Source organism: Mauremys mutica, unplaced genomic scaffold, assembly GCF_020497125.1.
Source record: "Mauremys mutica isolate MM-2020 ecotype Southern unplaced genomic scaffold, ASM2049712v1 Super-Scaffold_100320, whole genome shotgun sequence".
In the NCBI taxonomy this organism is placed as follows: domain Eukaryota; kingdom Metazoa; phylum Chordata; order Testudines; family Geoemydidae; genus Mauremys; species Mauremys mutica.
In genome coordinates, this window is record NW_025423313.1 from 390,122 (window position 1) to 413,393 (window position 23,272).

Genomic DNA, 23,272 nt, shown 5'->3' on the forward strand with positions numbered 1-23,272 from the left:
GCACTCTGCACTTATTGCTTCCCACCAGCGGCTTCCTCTCGCAGGACTCTCTCTCCTCCATCGACTGTGGTCCTGCACTATCAGATCCATGGGTCCTGCCCTGATTCACCTCATCCCCCTGCTTTGTCTCCATTCCCTGCAGGCTGCAAAAATGTTAGGGGAGGCCACCCCTCCCTTCACTTGGTGCTCCCGCTCAAATCAGCCAGCTGCAACCTCATCTCCTAGAACTCGTTTGATCCAGTCATACAGTCACACAGTCACAGGCTGACTAGCTCCCCAGCCTGGATGCTCTTGTGGAAATCCCACAGGCAACATTGCAGGACGTGGCACCGTTGGTTTCTTTAATGTTGCGGTGTTTGCCCAACTGCCAGAACAGAGCCGCCAACTCCTCCCTCACTGACTCCCACCAATCCCCCTGGTTGCCATAGAACCCTCTGATGCTTTCCTGTTCTGCCAACACCGCCAGGCTTTGCCTCCCTGCTCCTTTATCTTGCAAGCTCTGGATGTTCAGCTTCCAAAATCCTCTGCCCTGGGTCAGGGAATTGCCCACATTGAGCACATGGTGAGAACTGCGGGATCCAAACTGTCCATTGGCACCACCCTGCACTGGGCTGTCGACGTGCTCTCCTTCACAGAAATCCAGTCAATGTGACTCCTGGCCTGTCCCCGCAGAAAGGTGTATCCCCTCTGTGGCTGGTGTGAGCTTGGATCAGAGGAATAGGAGGTTACTGCCCGCCCTCCACTGATTCCACTACAGAGAAACAAGTCCTCTAAGCCGACCTTGCTACAGACCTGCGCCAGCTAGTGCTCATCATAAAAAAGTTTCCTCTGATGGTTGGGAAAACAGGACCAGTGGTCCTCAGGCCAGCTGGAACAATTGAAATCCCCCCGACACCAAACACCGTGCAGTCCAGAGGAAGGGAGCCAGTTCCTTCCATTGATCTTTTCTTTCACACCTTAACTGGGGACGATAAACACTAATATAGAGTAACCAGTGCCATGGAGCACAAAGTCCACCAGTAATTAGGTACCTAGTCAGAGCTCCACCACCTTCTGTACTCGCACCACGGATGTGAAGAACAAGACTCCAACCCCATCATTCTTCCCTGGCCTGGAGGACCAGAAAGACAGGCCCTTTCTCCAATCACCGTCTGCCCATCAATGTACCCTGAAGTCATTAATGTGCATTTCCTGAATGCCCACCATGTCTATGTCCAGCTGCTCCAAGGAACTGAACATCAAGTGCCTCCTCCTGGGCCCCCAAATCCCTTCCACCTTCCACATGGCCACTTTAACAGATGTTCCTTCCCTGGTACTGTCCTCACTCAGCTGCACAGAGGAGCTTTCATCCCCAGTCCCTGCCCATCACCCCCTCTGGCACTATTCCCACTGCCTCACTTTATTCCTGCCATATTTGGTCAACCAATAAGTCATATGGGAAAGACAGATCCCATCCCTCATTGTTAAAGGTCAGGTGGGCCAACTAGGGGCAGAAGCCCACAGTCTGTTGTCTGGCTTGGGAGCAGGGGCTCATGTCAGCTAAAGGCTCTGCTACTGCTCCCAGGAAAGAAGCCAGCCCAGCACAAAGAGGGATGAAAGGGCCTGCCAAAGCCCAGGTTTGAACCAGGAACCTTTAGATCTTCAGGCTAACACAGCTGCATGGCATTTCTTTGGCCTGTTGCTTCTCTGCCCGGGATGTTTTTGCAGCAGTTGCACACAAAAAGGACGTCATTGTGAGCGGCCCATGAAGACAAGACTCGCTTTGGCCTGCCTTGCTCAGCTTGACTTGCTGCCTCACCCCATTCCTGCCCTAGTGCCTGGGTCAACCTGGTGGCAGAAGGGAAGGGCCAGTGGTGCAGGGAGGAGGTTGAGCTGGACCCTGAGCTAGACAAGACCCTGGTGGTTGGATTTTTTTTCTTGAACTTCTTTAGACGGCTGAAGCTTAAATTGCTTAGAAATCAAAAAAAGCCCCATAGGCCAACAGAGCTTTGAGAGAAATAGCATTTATATTATCTTTAGAGCTTGATGTGTTAGCATGAGGTTTTTCCAGGAGGGGGCTATTTTGTGATCTATATTCACCTAGCTGTTTGGTTTTATGTGTTGTCGGTATGAGTGAGTTGCTGAGGCAAGGCTTGCATAATGTAGAAAATAACTTACCGATATCGTTTTGAGTTTCATTTTTTTTCTTCATGCATCATTTCATTTCCAAAGGAAGGAATTAGAATAACTAGTCCCCATATTTTCTGTCTTAATATAGAATGGTACAAAGAGGTTATTCATACTGGCCTGTCTGGTTATTCTAGATGACCTTATGCAGCAGAGCTCATTAGCCATTAATTCTTTCACCCCCATGATTTCCTGTAAGGCCAGAGTGGGTCAGACCAACGGTCCGTCTAGCCCAGTGTCCCATCTCTGACATTGGGCACGACAAGAGCTTCTGGTGGAGTGCACAGAACAGGACAAGCTGGAGTGATCCACCCTCATCTTCCACTCCTGGTCTCTGTGTAGTCAGAGATTTAGGGCTTCCCTCAAGCGTGGGATTGCATCACTGACCAACTTCACTAATAACTCTCGAGGGACCTAGTCTGTATTAACGTCTCTCATTCTCGGTGGAAGCCAGTTGTACCTTTCGCCCTCACAACGTACCATGGCAAGGCGTTCCGCACGTGAATTTCATCAGGCGGCTCGCCCTCCCCCCACCTTTACTGCATGGTGGGAAAGGGTGAATAACACTTTACGCTTCACTTGAGCCCATTGATTCCTGGCTTCATAGACCTCTCGCATAGTGGTTCTCAGCATCTTTTTACCAGGGTCCCCTAAAATTAAACACACAGCCCTGTGGATCCTCAACCATTGGTGAAGCGGGGGGGGGCACATGGGATCACCTGCCTCCCCCCCACACGTTCTGCCTTCCATTGTGCCATGCTCCCTGAAGTGCTAATGTAACAGGGCAGAGCAGTGGCATGTTTCCCTGGCTAGCTCCTGCCTACTCATGGAGTCAGCGGCTGTGAGGCAACCCTCCCTGATGGCAGGGGGCGAGCTCCCTTCTGCAGTGATACTGCCATTTTTTGTTGTGCCCCCTCTCCCCCACAAACAAGGCAGGCAGGCTTGGTGGCCTACTGAGCAGCCACTGAATTTGGGGTAGTGCAGCCACAGCATTGTGCAATTCGATGGTATTGGCCTCCGGGAGTTATCTGAGAGTGCTCCAATGTGACCACGCTGGACAGCACTTTCAACTCCAATGCACTAGCCAGGTGCACAGGGAGAGCCCTGGGAATGTTTTCATTTCATTCCCTGTTTTTTGGAATAGGGAGGCCTAGAGATATTCAGGCTGCCTGCAAAGGCCTAGACTTTATCACTTAGCTAGTGACAGGGGTATAAAACAAAGACCCAAAATCCCAGTCTGCCTGTGTCTGGGCCTTCTCTCCCTAGGAGAGTCTGAGCCCTTGTTCGTAGGCTAAGGCCTTTGGCTAAGCAGCAGGGGCAGCCATGAGCTGGGAAGCGAACGGTCCCATCCTCACCTCCCAAACCCGTCACACTGAACAAGGTGGGGTTGGGCTGTTGGGAAGACGATCCTGTCCCGATAGTGCCCATCACCAGATAACGAAACAGATCTTAAGGGAGCATCCGGTCTGGCAAGAAATCCCTTCTCAATGGTTGTGGTTGGGAAACCCTCATTTCTGTAGGGTTTATCTTTCTGGCCCCCACTTTTCTATTGTCAATCTGTCTGGTTCTCTAATTGTTTCTGGCTGCTGCCGAGTTAATTTTGCTGGGTGTAAGTTAATTAGGGGAGTGGGATATAATTGGTTAGAGAATTCTATTACGATTGGTTAGTCACATTTCAGTAAAATGATTGGTTAAGGTCTAGCTGAGAATATTACTGTATAAACTGGGGTCAAACAGGAAGTGGAAGGAGAAATTGGAATCTTGGGGGGGGGAAGGGAACAGGAATGGGGAACGTGGAACAGGGACACAGGCAAGGCTCTGCGGTGTCAGAGCTGGGAAGGGGGACACTGGGGAACAGACTCTATCAGTCTATAGAGATAAGCCCGACTGGTGTGAAATGCTTCGGAATCTGCTTGCTTGGAAACTAACCGCAGTAAACATCCCTTTGTCTGCTACGCGTGCGCTTGTTTCTTTTCCCTCTGGGCCTTCAAGCGAGCCGGTGACCAGCAGAGCACCAAGAGCCTAGGCCATGAGGCAAGAGATGGCTGAGGCGAAGCGGCCTGCCAGGGAGCTCCCCGGCACCTCTGGCTGCCTGGGCTGAAGGCAAGAGGCAGGCCTGGGCGTGGCGAGGGCCTCCTGTCCCGGAATGAGGCTGCAGTGCTTCCTGGTCCCCTTTTCCCACCCACACCAGCAGGCGGCTGCTGCAGGAGAACACGAGGGAGGCTCTGGGGGCGCTAGGCAGCGCTGTGTGTGTGGCTGTCAGGGGAAAGAGCCGAGGCTCCCGACTTGACCTGCCATTGACTCGCGTGGCTCTGCGCGCCGTCAGCCGGGGTGGGGCGGGCCAGGCCGCGGACGTGACTCAGGCTTGGGCCGCATGGCCGCGCTTTCCTGACGAGGCATGAGGCAGGCCAAGAGCTTTGCACAGCGTACAGGGAAGTGGGAGGGAGGCGTCTTTGAGCCGGCGTGTCTCCTCCGCTTCTCCCTTGCCGCTTGGGCGGAGGCGGGAAGGGAGCGAAATGTTCCCAGCTGAAGGTTTTGCGCTCGGCCTTGAGGATTAAGCCTGAGCCTCCGGCACGGCTGCTGGCAGATGGGCTTTTGCAGCACGGCCCCCACACTCTTGTAGGCAGCAGGTGAACCCACTGTGTCCAGGAGGGAGCCACCTGGTTACTCCTTACAGGCTGACCTTACCCCCCTTCCAGCCCCAGATTCGCTCCCTAATCATCCTACTGCTGCTCAGAGCCACAGCCGTGGAGGTGCTGAAGGAGGGAGGGGTGACACTAGGGTGGGGTTCTTCTCTAAAGATGGCTGGCAGAAAGGTGGTGCTCAGCTCTGTCCGTTGCCTCGCTGCCAGGGGATGCAGACATTTCTGTAAGGCACATAAAGGGGCTATTTAGTGTTGAAGCAAAGGCGAGGAATGTGCATTTATGAGAGGGAATTTCCATCTCTTCCATAGTTGTACATCAGGGTTCCAGTGGCCTAATGGATAAGGCATTGGCTTCTGAAGCCAGAGATTGTGGGTTCAAGTCCCGTCTGGGGTGAAAATCTGCTTCTTTCCTGTATATTGCAAGGAAACAGCCTTATTTTGAAGCTGGGAGATGTTTTTTTGTTTGAGCACAAAGTCCTGGATCTTGGGAACAATCACCAAGGATATTAGAAGGCTCAGTCTGGTGACCTAATGGATGCAACCCCCATCCCCATCCCAGGGCAGCCCCATCTGAGAACCAGGATCCATGGAGCAACATTCCCCTCCTGCCCTGACAGGTGGGCTGTGCAGATGATGGTGGAGGGCAGCAGGATGGGAGGTTGCACTAGCGCTGCCTGGGCTGTATCTGCGCCAAGGATAAATGGAGGGGGTCATGCAGCCTGTGCCTGACACTCCCCAGTGCTACATTCACTCCAGGAACAAGTCAAATCCTGCGCCAAGGGTGGTGAATTCCCATGTGAGCACACAGTGTCCCTGTCCACCACACATGCTGCACACACATCAACTGCAGCAAAAGAGACACAAACTGCACACGGAGGAGACAGCTGGTTTGTTTCCAGGTTGCTTTTATTACCAAAGGTACTGACGTGTGGTCTCTCTTCTTTTTCCGTGGGCAGAAATGCAATGGAGGAGAATCTCACATCCCTGAGCTGCCAGGTGACAGTGGCAGGAAGAAAACGCACTGCAATGAAATTTAAAAAACACTCATAAATAATTTAACAATGAGAAGTAATTAAATAAAAAAAAATCCAATGGACACACATGCTGGTGGCTTGTTCCCACCCCAGAGAGCGAAGGGCAGGGAGTGTGTGAAAGGCAGATGGTTAAGTCTGAGGGAGCATATTCATATTTCGTACAAGTTAAACAAATTATAGCAGACAGCTACAAAATACTCCATTTGGTAACATCAATACAGAATATATAAATCTACAAGCAATACAGCCATACACAGCTAAGACAGGGTGTCCACTTAATACCAGAGTTCCCATGGTCAAATAGCTGGAAGTGCCTTCACAGTCACTGCTAAACGAAACAACATTGTGCAGAACCAAGAGCAGCCCTGCTGTGCCGTTAGGAAGCCTGCAGGAGACTCAGCAAATCAATCTATGATTCTGTGCTTCTGCTTAGTAGTTACCAAGTGTGCTCAATGAAAGGGTGGGTGGGCACCCAGCCAGCCAGTAGCTATAAAATCCCTCTAAGGCCTGGTCTACACTATGACTTTAGGTCGAATTTAGCAGCGTTACCTCGATTTAACCCTGGACCCATCCACATGATGAAGCCCTTTTTTTCAACTTAAAGGGCTCTTTAAATCAATTTCTTTACTCCACCTCTGACGAGGGGATTAGCACTGAAATCGGCCTTGCTGGGTCGAATTTAGGGTAGTGTGGACACAATTCAACGGTCTTGGCCTCCGGGAGCTATCCCAGAGTGCTCCATTGTGACCGCTCTGGACAGCATTCTCAACTCAGATGCACTGGCCAGGTAGACAGGAAAAGGGTCGCAAACTTTTTAATTTCATTTCCTGTTTGGCCAGCGTGGCGAGCTGATCAGCACAGGTGACCCTGCAGAGCTCATGAGGAGCTCATCAGCATGATGTGCACTTTGCCCAGCCCGTACTTTGTGAGAAGTCTATGACCATGTCTATGTCCTCATCACTCTCGTCACCGCACTGCTGTTGCCTCCTTGCCTGGTTTTGCTTTTGCAGCTTCTGGTTCTGCACTGAGAAAAGGCGTGAAACAATTGTCTGCTGTTGCTCTGATGGAGGAAGGGGCGACTGACAACATAGCTTACAGGGAATTAAAATCAACAAAAGGGGTGGCTTTGTATCAAGGAGAAACACAAACAACTGTCATACAGAATGGCCCCCTCAAGGATTGAACTCAAAACCCTGGGTTTAGCAGGCCATTGATTTCACAAAACAAATCAAGTCAATTTCTTGTTTTGATCCATCTAGCTTTTACATCTTAGGCTGGTAGCAAATGGTGCAGTATAACTGTTAGTCATCATCATCTCCTAGGTGCTTGGCAGAAGATAGGAATGACCTGGCTGCCTTTGTCTGCCCAGGTGCCCCAACTGATTTCACTAAGATCAGCAAAAAGAGCACCTAGGATGATTATGGCTACTAATCATAACACACACCTTCTGCTGCCAAAAGGCAATGAGCTGCTGCTGTGTAGCAATGCAGTCCCATGTCTGCCAGAATCCAGGAGACGTACGTTGACGGTGAGCTGAGCGGGCTCCATGCTTGCCGGGGTATGGCGTCTGCTCAGGTAACCCAGGAAAAAAGGTGTGAAATGATTGTCTGCTGTTGCTTTCATGGAGGGAGGGAGAGAGAGGGGGATCTGATGACATGTACCCAGAATCACCCACGACACTGTTTTTGCCCCATCAGGCATTGGGATCTCAACCCAGAATCCCAATGGCGGAGACTGCAGGAACTGTAGGGTAGCTACCCACACCTACCCAAATTGCAACGCTCCGGATGTCGATGCTCGCCTCGGTACTGTGGACGCAGTCCACTGACTTAATGCACTTAGAGCCCTTTGTGTTGGGACACAAACAATCAACTGTATAGAAACAATTTCTAAAAAACTAACTTCTATAAATGTGACCTAATTTCATAGTGTAGATAGACCCCAAGACACTTGATCACAGCCTTGGATAGGCTAAGAGACTACTTACACTTTGGACTGGTCTACACTGAGGCAGGGGGGTGTCAATGTAAGATACACAACTTCAGCTACAGGAATAGTGTAGCTGAAGTTGATATATCTTATTTTGGATTATCTCCTGTTCTCACAGCACAGGATTGACAGCTGTGGCTCCCCCATCCACTCCACTTCCACCTCTTACCCTAGTAAAGTTTCAGAGTTAACAAAAGCACATTTGGGGATTGATTTATTACATCCAGACAAAACACAACAAACCAAAGCCCAAGCAATCAATTGTCACCCACCAACCCAGGGAATAGTGTGAATATACTCTTTGATCAAGGGTCAACTGAAACATATTTGGGTATTGATTTATTATATCTAAACCAGACACAATAAATCAAAGCCCAATAGACCAATTATTATTACCCCTAAGTCAGTGGGAATATATCCTTTGATCTGAGCTCTAAAGAGCCAAGCATCAATGCTGACACCCTTGGATGTTACACAGCACCTCTGCCCCCACCACTTTTTACCTTGCCATGACGAGCTCCCGGACACGCACCAAACACCATTCACATGACTTTGAGAACTAGGTAACTCTAAGTGAGGATCACTTCACAGAAATGACGCCAATGGAGAACTTCAAAGCAAGAACTATTAAGGCACAATTCTGTTCAAAGCCAGAGAAGTCTTTCAGCCTCCTTCCTCTTGCTGGTTTCTCTACACTCCTAGTTTGCACAAACCCACCCACTGACCTGTGACTAGCAATCTCTCACGCTAACTCTTATAGGAAAACAGGCCAAAGAAAGTGTCTGCAAGCGCTATACTGCAGCCCCAATGCTCTTTTCGGTTCCTTCCCACAGAACTTTTGCTCCATACCAGTCCAGTTCCTTGCTGTTGCTTGTCTAACCACTGCATGCATGTGCTATACCGTACCCTGAGCTGATTCCTGACTTTTGTGCTCAATACAGCCTTGCCTCTCTGTGTCTTTGTGGTGCAATGGGTCAGTGCGTTCAGCTGTTAATTGAAAGGCTGGTAGTTTGAGCCCACCCAGGGACTGTGATAAGCCTGTCTTGCTTCCCTGAGGCCTATGGGGAGCCTCAAAGGTCCTGTTTTGCTGCCTCTTGGCCTCAGTGCTTTCAGCTGGTGGCCCGAAGAGCGGGCTGGATGCCATTCAGAAACCCATCTCCCAGCAGCCGTGCCGGAGGCTCAGGCTTAATCCTCAAGGCCGAGCACAGAAACTTTCAGCCGGGAACATTTCGCTCCCTTCCCGCCTCCGCCCAAGTGGCAAGGGAGAAGCGGACGAGACACGCCGGCTCAAAGACGCCTCCCTCCCTCTTCCCTGTATGCTGTGCAAAGCTCTTGGCCTGCCTCACGCCTCGTCAGGAAAGCACGGCCATGCGGCCCAAGCCTGAGTCACGTCCATAGCCTGGCCCGCCCTGGCTGATGGCGCACAGTTGGGAGCCTCGGCTCTTTCCCCTGACAGCCACACACACAGCGCTGCCTGGCATCCCGAGAGCCTCCCACACCGGCAACCGCCTGCTGGTGTGGGTGGGAAAAGGGGACCAGGAAACACTGCAGCCTCATTCCAGGACAGGAGGCCCTGGCCACGCCCAGGCCTGCCTCTTGCCTTCAGCCCAGGCAGCCAGAGGTGCCAGGGAGCTCCCTGGCAGGCCACTGCCTCAGCCACCTCATGGCCTAGGCTCTTGGTCCTCTGCTGGTCATCGCCTCACTTGAAGACCCAAAGGGAAAAGAAACAAGCCCATGCATAGCAGAGGATGGTTTTGATCCATCAACTTCTGGGTTATGGGCCCAGCATGCTCCCACTGTGCCACTCTGCTGGCTTTTAACTTGCTTGCTACCCAGCTGCCACTATCCGGATTAGTGCCTTACAAGCTCTCGCACTGGCAGGCAGCTGTGCAGGCTGCAAGGCAGCTGCCCTGTAACAGGATTTTACAGCTTATAGAGGGTAAAAGGGATCTATTTGGGGTTTGGACCCCATTGGGAGCTGGGCAGCCAGTTTAAGATCGGGTGGCGTAAGGAATACATAATCTGCAATAGCCCCGACTGGGGGTAAAGAGCTTCGGTGTGTGGAAGGGTGCAGGGTTAATTCGGTTTAACACTGCTAAATTTGGTATAAACGCATAGTGTAGAGCAGGCCTAATGGGGATCTCTGGGGAACAGACGTCATTGCTTTAAGAGCGGATTGCTTACTGTGTACATCTCTTCTGAAGCACGTCAGCACCTTCGGCTCTTGCAATGCCTGCTGCTTGTGCGTAACTGTTCCGATGCATCATTCCTACGGAGCCAGTTCCAGTTTGTTAGTCCTGCCTCTATGAGAACGAGCTATGGAAGAAATATCTGACTGGCTGAAGGGGTGTTCCTCTGTTAGTTAGAAGAAGTGATTGGTGAAATTCGGGAAGACGTTTATTTGTAACAGAAGCTAAAGAGGGCATTTAAAAAAGTTTCTTCATACGTTAGGTGCCACAATGAGACATGCATACAGTGTGCTGTTTGTCAGTCTCGCTGTCTCTGTGATCATAGGAAGATTTGATATATTAAATTACACACTGTAACCACTAAATATAGGCACTCTAGACGTTAGACTATAGCCGTGGGAGGTTGTTTTAACACAAAGTGCTTGGTCTCCCTAACTACGAGGATGAGTTAAAGTGCTTTTTCCTGAGTGTGAAGCGAGTAAGCAGTATTGCTTTGATGCAGTTGTTGTCTGTTATTGATGATTTTTCTTTCTTCCCTCTGGGGGGTAGAAGGGAAAGAACACAGACTGTATAAATTATTTTAAAAAACATTTTTTGAAGTTGGTGTTTAACTTTTGTTTCTGATGTGTATATTTAGAGAAGGGATGTAGTGATTGTAACTAATATTATTGCTTCTGTATTGTGGGAGGATGTGGGTGTTTTTCAGTGAGTTTTCTAATAGCATGAAGAAGAAAATGCAGTGTAAAATACAACCGTTTTTATGTAAACAGTTGCTTAATTGAACCTCTGATTGCTTGAATTTCTAGTCCACCTTTTAATGCAGTGTCCCTCTCTTTTGTCCTCCCTCATTCTAGTTTAAAGTTATAGGCTCAGGGATATTAATTCTGCAAGTTCTCTCCACTTTCCACTTTTTCTTCTTTTCTCCACCCTCTCCCCCGTTTCGAGTAGCCCCTATTTCTACCCCTAATGCTCTGCCAGTTCGTTGGTATGCAACTTTCTCGGAGCCTCTCTGAGCCCTTAGTACAGGCCTAAGGTGGAAGTGGGGGAGGAGAAAATGGGACCCACAGAACCCCTGGCAGGTAAGGGGACTGGGAGAGCTTGTCTTGGGAAGGAGGGAGGAATGGGGGAGAAGAGGCAAATAGGGGTGCACACAGTCTCTACAGTGGTGGAGAGAATGGGGGCCCTGAAATGAAGCGAGGGGATAAGTGGAGGTACACAAGACCCCCTAGTCCTATGGAGATTGGAAGACCCTGGCATGGGGGGAAGGGAGGGCACACAAAGACCCCGGCATGGGGGAATAGAGGAAACACAGAGTCCCTGCCATGGGGAAGTGGGTGTGAACAGAGCCTTTGGTGTGGGAAGAAGTGTGGGGAACTTGGTATGGGGAGAATAAGGGTGCAGAGATTCTCTGGTAAGGTCTGAGACTGGGGGAATTTCAGGGAGTCCCTAAAAAGAGTGGGATGGGAGAGGGCACATAGGGAGCTTGTGGGAGGGAACTGAGGGGTGCTAGGAGCCTCTGGGGCGGGCAATAAACTCGACCTGTACAAACTACAAAGTGTGCTCCCCCCACTTCAGTGAAGAACGTGGCCATCTGTTGACAAAAAGGCTGTTTGCAAAAGGTACGATCCATTTTCTTTCGTGACCACTTGTTTTAAAAAACGAGTCATTACGACGTTAATCAGGGTAGCCGGGGACTGGCAGTAGGGAAGGTGTCTGTGCAGGAGAAATGGCCGGCGCTTAGCTAGAGACGTGCTTTCGAAAGAGATTGTTGGAGGACGATTTTTACAAGGTTTTCTTCCAATCAGGCACCGAATAGGCGGGATTGCTAATGCAGCTGCTGTCTGGCGCTGATGCCCGCTGCTTCTTCCCGCTGGAGAAGCAGGAGGGAGACAGCATAGACTTGCGGGGGGGGGGGGGTTTGTATTAAACCAATGAATGCAAAAGCTTTAAAATATGACTTTTTAAATTATGCTTTGGGAAGTTTATAACAGCTGGTTTTGTTTCTAAATCTATAGAATACTTAGTTTTTCTATGCGTTGTTGTGAGGGGTTTGCTCACTCAGCCTTTCTTTTTATTTGTTTGTGGTGAGGGATTTTGAAAACCAGTTTAGAAATCAGTGGGAATTGAGTGTCCAGCTCACTTGTAGGGCTTTGAAAATTCTCCTACAGGCAGCTTTAAGCCTTTGCCTTTTCCCACTTTTCAGGAGAAAGAGACTGTACTTAAATACCTGTTACACCTCTACAGATGGTTACCGAACACTCTCCAGGGAAGCAAACGTGTACAGTACGTGACTCCGATGGCAGCTCTCTCTAGCTTTCATTCAAGACTATTTGGCTAGGCTCACTAACAGTTATTGATATTTAGATTGCTATGAATTATGGGTGCTGTTGTTTCAAGGGGGAAAATCGTGGCGATATACTTGCAAAACTAGAGACTTGCTGTCTCCTGGATACACCGTGCCCGGCGTTGAGGAATTGTGCTGAGAGCAGCAATTGAACCAAATCCTGCTGCTCGGCCTCTGCTTTGCAGCATTTAAATGGTTGAGGTCAGGGCCGCCCAGAGGATTCCGGGGGCCTGGGGTCTTCGGCGGCGGGGGGCCCCACTTTGGCGGTAAGTCGGCAGCGGGGGGCCTTCCGTTCCGGGACCCGCTGCCAAAGTGCCCCAAAGACCCACGGCGGGGACCCCCCTCTGCCGAATTACTGCCGAAGCGGGACCCGCCGCCGAAGTGCAGCCCCCACCGCGGGTCTTCGGGGCACTTCGGCGGTGGGTCCCGGAACAGAAGGACCCCCCCCGCCGCCGAATTACCGCCGAATATCTGGCTGCACTCCGGCGGCGGGTCCCGCTTCAGCGGTAATTCAGTGGCGGGGGGTCCTTCTATCCCGGAGAGGAAGGACCCCCCATCAGCGAAGACCGGGAGCGAAGAAGCTCCGGGGGCCCGGGCCCCGCGTGAGTTTTCTGGGGCCCCCGGAGCGAGTGAAGGACCCTGCTCCAGGGGCCCCGAAAAACTCTTGTGGGGGCCCCTGCGGGACCCGGAGCCTGGGGCAAATTGCCCCACTTGCCCCCCCCCTCTGCGCGGCCCTGGTTGCGGTTGCACTAGTAGGATGTAGGGGCACCGAGTTTCCACTATGCTGGGGGGCTGCCCCCCCTCGGGCTCCTCCCAGGCCCCGCCCCCACCTCACCCCACCCCCTCTTTCCCCAAGGCCCCACTCCCGCGTTCAACTCCTCTCCCTCCCCCCCGTCAGCGGGCAGGAGGCGCTGGGGGAGGGCGTGGAGGGGGTGGGGGCTGCTGCTGGGCACTAATGACCCATCTGGTTCCCCCCCGGGATGCTCCAGTCTCGAAGCAGCCAGAGGCGGCGCCTGCCCCCGGTCACGTGACACGCGAAGTCTCTAGTGCCGAGGAACCGGAGAGAACCAGCCGCAGCCCCGGGCGGGCAGAGCTGCGCCGGGCCGGGCTCCGCCTGCGGGGAAACGGGCGCGGCACCGGCACGTGCTAGAGCAGAGACTGTGAGAGGCGGGGCAGGTTCGGGCAGTAACAGCGAGAGGGTTTGATTGGTCGGTAGGAGCTCCGCATGCTAATCAGGAGGCGTGTTTCTGTAAATAGCGACATAAACATCTTCTAATGGCCAGGGGGCTAAAGCTGTCTCGAGTGTGCTTCATGACATGGGGACCTGGCTTTAGATTTGTGTCCTTTACTTCGCTGGGGGTGAAACCCGCTGTATGAAAACACTCACCGTGGGGTAAAAGCGTGTGCGCATTACTGTGGGTTTGTAGCCGAATAAAACTGTATTTTCAGGGATTGTTTCTAAAATTTGTGATTAAGAAGTGTAGGCTCTTTGAGCGCAGATGGGGTGAGTAGTCTCTTGGCCTATCCAAGGCCATGATCAAGTGTCTTGATGTTTTTGGTCTTTTGGCCTCGAGATGCAAACCTGGTCTGTGCCTTGGGAACCTGGAGGTAAAAATTATCTAAGTTGAAAGTGTCTGTTTTAGTTAACCAGCAGGGAAGTTATACTGTTTCTTTTAAGTGTGAAGCAAGCACCCAGTGTTGTTTTAATGGAGCTGTTCTTTGCTATTGATGACTTTTCCTGTTTTCTTTTGGGGAAGCCAGCAGAGGGAGAACACGGACTGAGTGGTTAAACTTTGCAAAGCAAATTGAAAAATATGTTTTTGGGTTTTTCTGTTGCATGAATCTGTTTACAATTTTTGCTGATAGTCTGTTTAATGGCAAAACTTAAATTTGTTTTGATAGGATTTGGAAGAGAAGTAAACCTAGTGTGCAATTGGTGTTTTAAAGATTTCTAGTTCAGTACTTACTAAAAACATTTTTAATATTCCTTTATGCTGCTATATCTTTTTCTCTTGTAATCTGTGTCAGAATTTAGGTAGGGTCCGGTGTCTGCACGTGCTCTTCCTTTTCCACTTTCTTCTCTGCTTTTCTTTTCTTCCCTTCCCATTTTTTGGGAACCCCTATTTTTACTCCTACTGCTCTGGCAGGGGGTAGGCAGTTTGCTCTTGGCCCCAAGCCCATCAGACAATCCACCCCGGATCTGAGAGTTGCTGTCTCCTGGCCCTATAGTGGGTAGAGGGTGGAATGGGGAGAAAAGCGGCTCACACAGAGCCCCTGCCATTGGGGAGAATGGAGGACCTTGCTATGGGTGGAATCAAACACACACAACCCCTGCCATGGAGAAAGACTGGGGAACCCTGCAATGGGTGGAGGAGACAATGAAGGGCATGGGGGGGAGGGGTTTACATGAGGGATTTGCATCTGTCAACATCTCCCATGCCCCACTGGGTGTTTTCCTTCCCATCTTATTTCTTCTCTTTTCTGTTACTCTCTTTTTTCTGTCCGAGGTAAATTAAAAATCCACACCCCTGAGAGACGTAGCTGAGCTGACCTAAACCCTCCTACAGTAACTCCTCACTTAAAGTCGTCCTGGTTAACGTTTCGTTATGTTGCTGATCAATTAGGGAAAATGCTTATTTAAAGTTGTGCAATGCTCCCTTCTAATGTTGTTTGGCAGCCGCCTGCTTTGTCTCCTGCTTTCACAAAGAGCAGCCCGTTGCAGCTAGCTGGTGGGGGCTTGGAACCAGGATGGACCAGCAGCCCCCTATCAGCTACCCCACTCCCCTAAGTTCCCTGTGCAGCAGCTGCCTGCAGTTCAGCTGTGTCCCCCTGCCATGTGCTGCTCCTGCCCTCTGCCTTGGAGCTGCTCCCCAAGGCTCCTGCTTGCTGGGGGAGGGGCTAATGTCAGGGTGTCCCCCTACCTCCTGCTCCTGCACCCCGCTTACCCCATCTTCCATAGAGCAGGGCTCAGGAGGGAGAGAGCTTGCAGCAGCTGGGGTCTCAGCAAGCTGAGCTAATCATCATCACTGTGTATCAGTATTAAATTGTTTGTTTAAAACTTATACTGTGTGTGTGTATATATACACACACACAGTCTTTTGTCTGGTGAAAAAAATTTCCCTGGAACCTAACCCCCTCGTTTACATTAATTCTTATGGGGAAATTGGATTCGCTTAACATCGTTTTGCTTAAAGTGGCATTTTTCAGGAACATAACTACAAGGTTAAGTGAGGAGTTACTGTATAGACTGCTAGTTGGAAAAGCGAGAGAGGAGAGCACAGACTGAGTGCTTAGATTTTGTATACTGAATAAAAGAAGGAGTTTTTGTAGTGTACCAGAAATCTAGTTATGAGGAAGGTTAGATATAATAGCTTTATTTAGAAACTTGTATAGCGCTTAGGTGCAGATAGTCTGGTTTTCTTTTAGCTGGGGTGGGTTTTGAGTAAATCATGAGTCTGCTTGGTTTCTTTCCTAATCTGAAGTGGATTGAGCATCTAAATCCTTCTACTCCTCCCCCCTCCCTCCCCAAATGCGAAGGGGAACAGCCTCAACCTTTTGTCTTATTCTGCTTTGTAGCAGAAAGATGCTCTATGTAAATAGTCATGATCCATTTAGGTTAATTCTTATGCTGAATGGCGGGTAGGAGAGGGTATAAATCATTGGAGACTCTTGCCCCACTCCCTGTGTGGCCTGTGTTTTTCTTTGTTTTAAAATGAGACTGTCTAGTTTTTATGTAAATATATTTGGGTGGTTTCATTCATATTTATATTGCTATGAATTTCATGTGCTCTTGTCTCACAGCAGCCATGGGGGGAAAAAGCCTGTGGCAATGGACTTTGCAAAATTATAGACTAGTGATTCTCAACCTGTGGCCTAATCAGCAGCTGCGGCCGATGTGGCATCCTCAGGGCCATACAGGTAGTATATAGTGTGTGGATTCTGCTCAGATAACACAGAGAAAGTTGCCTATGCAGCTCACAATGGTAGGGTCAGACCAGAAGATATCTTCTTTCCAAGTGGGAATTGTGCAGCTGTGTTGCTACTGTCTACTAGCACTGAAATGGTTCCGAATGCCTTGGTTCAAGTGGCACCAGTTCTAAAAGTACGGGTGATTTAGTGCTGTGGTTCTCAAACAGGGGTATCCAATGGTCTTCCAGGGGGTACATCAACTCATCTAGATATTTGCCTAGTTTTACAACAGGCTACATAGAAAGCACTAGCAAATTCGTAACAAATTAAAATTCATACATTGATTTGTTTATACTGTTCTCTATACTATACACTGAAATGTAAGTACAATACTTATATTCAAGTGATTTATTTTTATAAATATTGCATCTGATTATGTAAGCCAGTAGTTTTTAAGTGAGGTAAAACTTGGGGGTATGCAAGAGAAATCAGACTCCTGAAAGGGGTACAGGTGTCTCTAAAGGTTGAGAGCCACTGATTTAGTGCAGGTACCACCGGTAACATAGAACCCTGCAAAAACTTCTAGTGCAGATGAATTTGAGAGCAAGCCAGAGAGAAACAGCTGTGGAGCATGCTAGAAAGGGCTGACCTGTCCAGATTGTCTGTGCCTGACAGGCTGTCATGTGGTACGGAAGAGCCTGTGAGAGGTATGGCAAAGCAAGAGGGTTTGATTAGTTGCTAGGAGCTCCACATGCTAATCAGGAGGTGTGTTTCTGTAAATAGCGACATAAACATCTTCTAATGGACAGTGTTCTAAAGCTGTCTCAATTGTGCTTAATGAAATGGGAACCTGGTTTTAGATTTTTGGTCTTTAATTCTCTGGGGGTGAAACCCGTTGTATGAAAACATTCACCGTGGGAAGAAAGCTTGCGCACATTAGCCTGGGTGTGTAGCTGAGCACAGCTTTGTTAAGACTATACTTTCAGGGATCATTTCTATAGTTTGTAACTAGAGAAGTGTGGTTGAAAGTGTCTGACCTTGCTAACCACGATGAGGAGTTAAAGTGTTCTCTTTTGAGCATGAAGTGAGTGGATAGTGGTGCTTTAATGCATCTGCTATATGCTATTGATGAGTGTTCTTGCTTTCCTTTTGGGAAGCTGAGAGGAAGAGAACACAGACTGAGTGGTTAGTCCTTATAAAACAAGTTTAAAAATAAATGTTTTGGGTTTTTTTTCTGTTATCTGAATTTATTTAAAGCTTTTGTGCAGTTCTGTTTAGTGGCAAGTCTTAGTTTGTTTTGGTAGAATTTAGAAGAAAAGTAAAGGTAGTGTGAAAATGGTATTTTAAACATTTCTAATTCAATACTTACTGAAAGATTTTTTTAAATTTCTTTATGCTGCTCTTTCTTTTTTTTTGTAATCTATTTCAGAATTTAGGTAGGGTCCTGTGTCTGCATGTTCTCTTCCTTTTCCACTTGCCTCTCTGCTTCTCTCTTCTTCCCTTCCCATTTTTTGGGAAGCCCCTATTTTTACTTCTGCTCTGGCAGGGGGTACGCAGTTTGCTCTTGGCCCCAAGCACATCAGACAATCCACACAGGATCTGACAGCTGCTGTCTCTTGGCCGTATAGTGGGTAGAGAGTTCTAAAGCTGTCTCAAGGTATGTCTACACTATGGGATTATTCCGATTTTACAGAAACCGGTTTTTGGAAACAGATTATATAAAGTCAAGTGAACGTGGCCACACTAAGCACATTAATTTGGCAGTGTGCGTCCATGTACCGAGGCTAGTATCAATTTCCGGAGCATTGCACTGTGGGTAGCTATCCCATAATTCCTGCAGTCTCACCCACCCATTGGAATTCTGGGTTGAGATACCAGTGCATGATGGGGCAAAAACAGTGTCATGGGTGATTCTGAGTAAATGTCGTCAGTCAATCCTCCCTCCGTGAAAGCAACGGCAGACAATCATTTTGTGCCCTTTTCCCTGGATTGCCCGGGCAGATGCCATAGCACGGCAATCATGGAGCCCGTTCAGCCTTTTTTTCACCATCACTGTATGTCTACTGGATGGTGCTGACAGACATGGTACTGCAGTGCTACACAGTAGTATCCCCTTGCCTTTTGCAAATTAGCAAAGATAGTTGCTAGGCACACTGTACTGTCTGCTGCTTTGTAAATTGATAATGATAGTTACAAGTTATACTGTATGTATATGCCGTCCAATACCAAAATGCTAACATCCCCCTACAACCTGTATGTTACCCCCAATGACACAATAACTGATGCTTCAAACACTTTGTATGGTTTATTTTTAAATATTCTCTAATAAAGTTTGTCAGTTGCTGTCATGGGTGCTCTTGGCCAGCCTCAGTGAGGTCAGCTGGGGGCGCATGGACAAAAATGGGAATGACTCCCCAGGTCATTCCCTTCTTTAAGTTTTGTCTAATGGAGAGTCAGTCCTGTCTAGACTATCAGGCAAGCCAATTAAAGACCCAGACAGGCAAATGGTGGCTCCAGGTCAGAGCCCCAGACTTCCAGCAGAAATGATGAGCTGCATGCCATTCTAGGCGGTGCCCCTGCAACAACCCCACCCATTGCTTCCCTTCTCTCCCACCTCTCCTGGACTACCGTTATCCCCCATTTGTGTGATGAAGTAATAAAGAATGCATGAATTTGAAACAACACAGACTTTATTGCCTCTGCAAGTAGAGCTCAAAGGGGGGAAGGGAGGGCAGTCTCCAGCTACTATGATATTCCAGGCAGGACTGAATCTCCAGGAGACAAAGCTTAAAGAAGAGAATGACCTGGGAGTCATTCCCGTTTTTGCCCTGGCATCCCCGGCCGACCTCACCGAGGCCAGCCAGGAGCACTCACGGGACAACGATGACGGATACCAGTCCTACTGTACCTCTGCCGTCCAGAAGGGAAGGGGATGCTGCTGCACCGCGTCTGCCAGCAGCATCCAGTAGACATACGTTGACATTGAAAAAAGGCGAGAAACATTTTTTTTCCATTTGCTTTTGGGTGGGGGGGGGGCACATATACCCTGAACCACCCGCGACAATATTTTTGACCCTTCAGGCTTTGGGAACTCAGCCAAGAATTCAAATGGTTTTCGGAGAGTGCGGGAACTGTGGGACAGCTACAGACGTCAGTCGCCCCTCCCTCCGTGAGCGTCCATTTCATTCTTTGGCTTTCTGGTACGCTTATCTCAGCTCCTTAAGTTTCAGCACTGTGTTGAGTCCCTGTTGTGGCCTCTGTCTATCATGGCCTTGGAGATTTTTTCAAATGCTTTGGCATTTCGTCTTTTGGAACGGAGTTCTGATAGAACAGATTCATCTCCCCATACAGAGATCAGCTTCAGTATCTCCCGTACGGTCCATGCTGGAGCTCTTTTTTGATTCTGGGACTGCATGGTCACCTGTGCTGATCGGCGCTCCACGCTGGGCAAACAGGAAATGAAATTCAAAAGTTCGCGGGGCTTTTCCAGTAAACCTGGCCAATGCATCTGAGTTCAGATTGCTGTCCAGAGCGGTCACAATGGTGCACTGTGGGATGGCGCCTGGAGGCCAATACCATTGAATTGTGGCCACACTAACCCTAATCCGACACGGCAATACCGATTTCAGCACTACTCCCCTCGTCGGGGAGGAGTACAGATACCGGTATTAAGAGCCCTTTATATCGATATAAAGAGCTTCGTTGTGTGGATTGGTGCAGGGTTAATGCGATTTAACGCTGCTAAATTTGATATAAACTCGTAGTGTTGACTGGACCAGAGAGAGCAGCAGGTTTCCCCTGTTGTTTACCGCTCTTGTTTTCTTGACTAGTTTCTCCTCTGCACCAACTTGGTCTTGTTCTTTGTGACCCTGGCTAGCTCAGTTGGCAGAGCATCAGACTTTTAATCTGAGGGTCCAGGGTTCAAGTCCCTGGTCAGGTGATAAACTACTCCCCAAGATCTTACACTGTCTTGCTGGAGTCCTCTTTGATGTTACTTTTTCTCTTCAGGATTTTCCCTTTCCTCAGAAGGGCCTTTTTGTGTGTGGGTTTGAAGGGGCCACTTCCTGACAGCCCCTCTGTCCTTGCAGCCTGGAGGAATAAAGGCCTCTGGGCATAGAGCATGTTCCTTCCCTGCACACACACACACACACAGACAAACACACAGAATATCCCTAAGGAATTAGAATCACCTGCTGCCTTCCCCTGTCCTGCTGGATCCCCAAATGAAGATGCTCTTCAGCCCAAACCCATGTCCCCTCTTTTCCCAGTGCCCCTCAGTCCCAACCCTCAGTCCCTCCTATGCTCACTGCTCCTCACTCCCAACCAGAGCCTGCTCCTCTTCACCCTTCTCCTCTGTCCCAACCCACAGCCCCCTCCTATTCCCAGTGCCCCTCAATCCCAACCCACAGGCCCCCCTCGTATTCCCAGTGCTCCTCAATCCCAACCCACAGCTCCCTCCTTCCCTCCAGCAGCAGGTGCTTCAGACCCCCTCAGGAAGATTTTCTTGCAAGGTTTCGTGTACGAGGCTGCATGTGGATTTTACAGTATGTTGGAAATATGTTGGGTTGCTTGCCGAAATGATCACTTGTGGCTGGTGTTGGATTCCCAGTCTCCATGTTATAGGGGCAGGAGAAATAAAGGGTTGTTATCCTTGTTGTGTGAATCGAGGGCAGCACAACTGTGCTTGGCAGACCCCGATGGAGGGACTCTCCCTCAATTCAATAGCACTTGCTAGGCAGGGGACATGGGTTCCAAAGCCAAGTGGGCTGGGGCTTGGGTCCCAATACTAAAATGTAGGTGTCAGACCAACGTTAGGACAGGGTGGCTGTAGAGGGATGAGTGAGTCCCTAGACAACATAGTGAGTACGGGGCCTTCTTAGTTTCCCCCTTTTCCACCCAGGATGGCAGGTGAACTGTACAGAGGCACCTCTGGGCTTGCACTGACTAAGGACAACAGCTGTGAGTGGGGTGCAGGGGTGGGGGGGCTCATGTTAAAGGACTTTTGGTTGCTGGACTTACGAACCGTAGGGAGAAGGACACTGCCCAGCTTATCTGGGGGGTGGGTCTTTCCCTCGTGGTTTATGTTTATGTGTTGGGGCTGCTGACATGACTTCTGCTAACCCTGGGCTTACACTGCAGTGTAGACATACCCTGAGAGGGCATCTATACTGTGATAAAATCCCTGTAGCCCGGCTGGCCTGGATGATCTGATTTGGGCTCTTGGGGCTCAGACTGGAGCCCAGGCTCGGAGACCCTCACCCCTCATGGTGTCTTGTCATCTGGCGACAAAACTGCCCTGTTTTGCTGACAAAATAAAACCACCTCGACAAGAGGCCTAGAGCTTTGTGCAGCAAACTTAAAGCGACAAATTGTCAGTGTAAATGCTGCTGGTCATTATATCACCATAACTGGCCTCCACCAGTATCCCACCATGCCTGCTGTGAACTCACCTGCCCTGCATTCCTGCTACAGAGCCATGGGCCCCTCCCCTTTCATCGCTCAGCGAAGTTCTGACAGCTGAGCCTGCTGCTCTGCTCCGGCAGCCAGGAGCAAATCACTGCCGTAGATGCTGCTCTCTCCTGCCCTGCGAACACAGAGCAGGGTGGCGGGAACTTCCTTACAGTGGGGGGGGGGCACTGGCATCAGAACTGTGGTGCCACCATGGCACCCCTTCCCTAAGGTCCCACACTCACTCCACCCCTTCTCCCTGAGGCCCCCAACCCCACACCACCCCTTCTACCTGATGCCTCGTCCTACCCCTGCCCCAAGGCCACCCCCACAGAACCCCTCTTCCCCCCAAGACTCCACTCTGTCCACCCTTCGGTCGTTCATCCTTACGGCTTGTAAAAAGTGGTGGGGGCCATGGCCCTCTAAACCCCCGTGACCCAGCACCCCTGACACCGAGCCAGGCAGGTAGCAGCATGTGTGTGTTTGACAGAGACTGCTGTGCTGTGCTGAGCCAGTGAGGGAAGCGGGGGCTGATATCGGTGCTGTCCCCCTCCCCCTGCCTCAGGACTGGTTGCTTCTAGCAGCTGTCAGAACTTAGAGACAGCGCGCCGACACACTCACTCTTCTCTAACACACACACTCCCTCTCCCCCCACACACACAGTCTCTGCCCCATCACACACACTTCAGGTGAAAAGCGGCTGTCAATGTAGTAGGATGTGATGCTGTACCAGCCTATGAGACATTGCAAACCCCTCCCAAAGCACCCTGCAGCCAGTTGCACAGTGGGATAGCTACCCACAATGCACTGCTCTCTGTGGCGATCCAAGAGTTGCTAGCGTGGATGTGCTCTGGTGACACAAGCCGCATAGTGTGGATATGCAACAGCAGTTTAATTAAAATGCTTTAAGTAAAGCCGCATAACTCTGTTGTGTAGACACAGCCTGAGAGTGAGGCAAGACCTAGCTCCTGTTGACACCAAGGATGCTCAGCCACTGAAACTAAATTGTTAAATTTAAAGAACCGCAAGTTCCTCCATAGTTGGCAGGACTCAACCCCAAGCAGGGAGCCACCAATGGATTTCTTATCTATCACCTTAATCACTCAGCCACAACTACTTGCTTTATGCAGTTTTCTCACTACATTCTAGTTCTGATCTCACTGAGTGATCATTTCCAATTGTTTAACCAGACCAGCTTCCACACCACACTCACTGCTGTGCTTGTGTCCATGGCTGAACAGCAAGAATTCCTGCCCATTTCCCTTCTGGCTGGAGTATGATGAGAATATGTTTGTGGTTAATGACGTTGCAGAGGATTGTTGTCCCTTTCCTGCCTTGATTAATCCTGCCTTAATTCAGACAGTCCCTTTCCCGCCATATCCCCAGCACATCAGTGATTGCGATAGCAGGAGGCAGGTTTTCTCTGGGGCACTGAGCTTTGCCAGGGGGTTGGTGGCTCCTTTCTTTCCTCACCCTGGAGTAAACTCAGCTTTTTATTCCATCCCTGATGTTTCATGGAATAACAACAGCAGCATGAAGAAAGAGGTGG

The 23,272-nt window shown here is 49.8% G+C and overlaps 2 non-coding genes and 2 pseudogenes across 2 annotated transcripts; all 4 read left to right on the forward strand.

Annotated features, from left to right (window-relative positions):
- The first annotated feature begins 10,405 nt into the window (after positions 1-10,405).
- LOC123360848 lies at positions 10,406-10,595 on the forward strand (annotated as a pseudogene).
- Positions 10,596-13,976: 3,381 nt separating this feature from the next.
- On the forward strand, positions 13,977-14,153 carry LOC123360849 (annotated as a pseudogene).
- A 3,092-nt stretch (positions 14,154-17,245) lies between these two features.
- Positions 17,246-17,462, forward strand: LOC123360854. Its single transcript, XR_006576081.1, has one exon. It is a non-coding gene; the product is annotated as a small nucleolar RNA U3 (small nucleolar RNA).
- Positions 17,463-20,142: 2,680 nt separating this feature from the next.
- On the forward strand, positions 20,143-20,216 carry TRNAK-UUU. Its single transcript has one exon. It is a non-coding gene; the product is annotated as a tRNA-Lys (tRNA).
- The last annotated feature ends 3,056 nt before the right edge of the window (positions 20,217-23,272 follow it).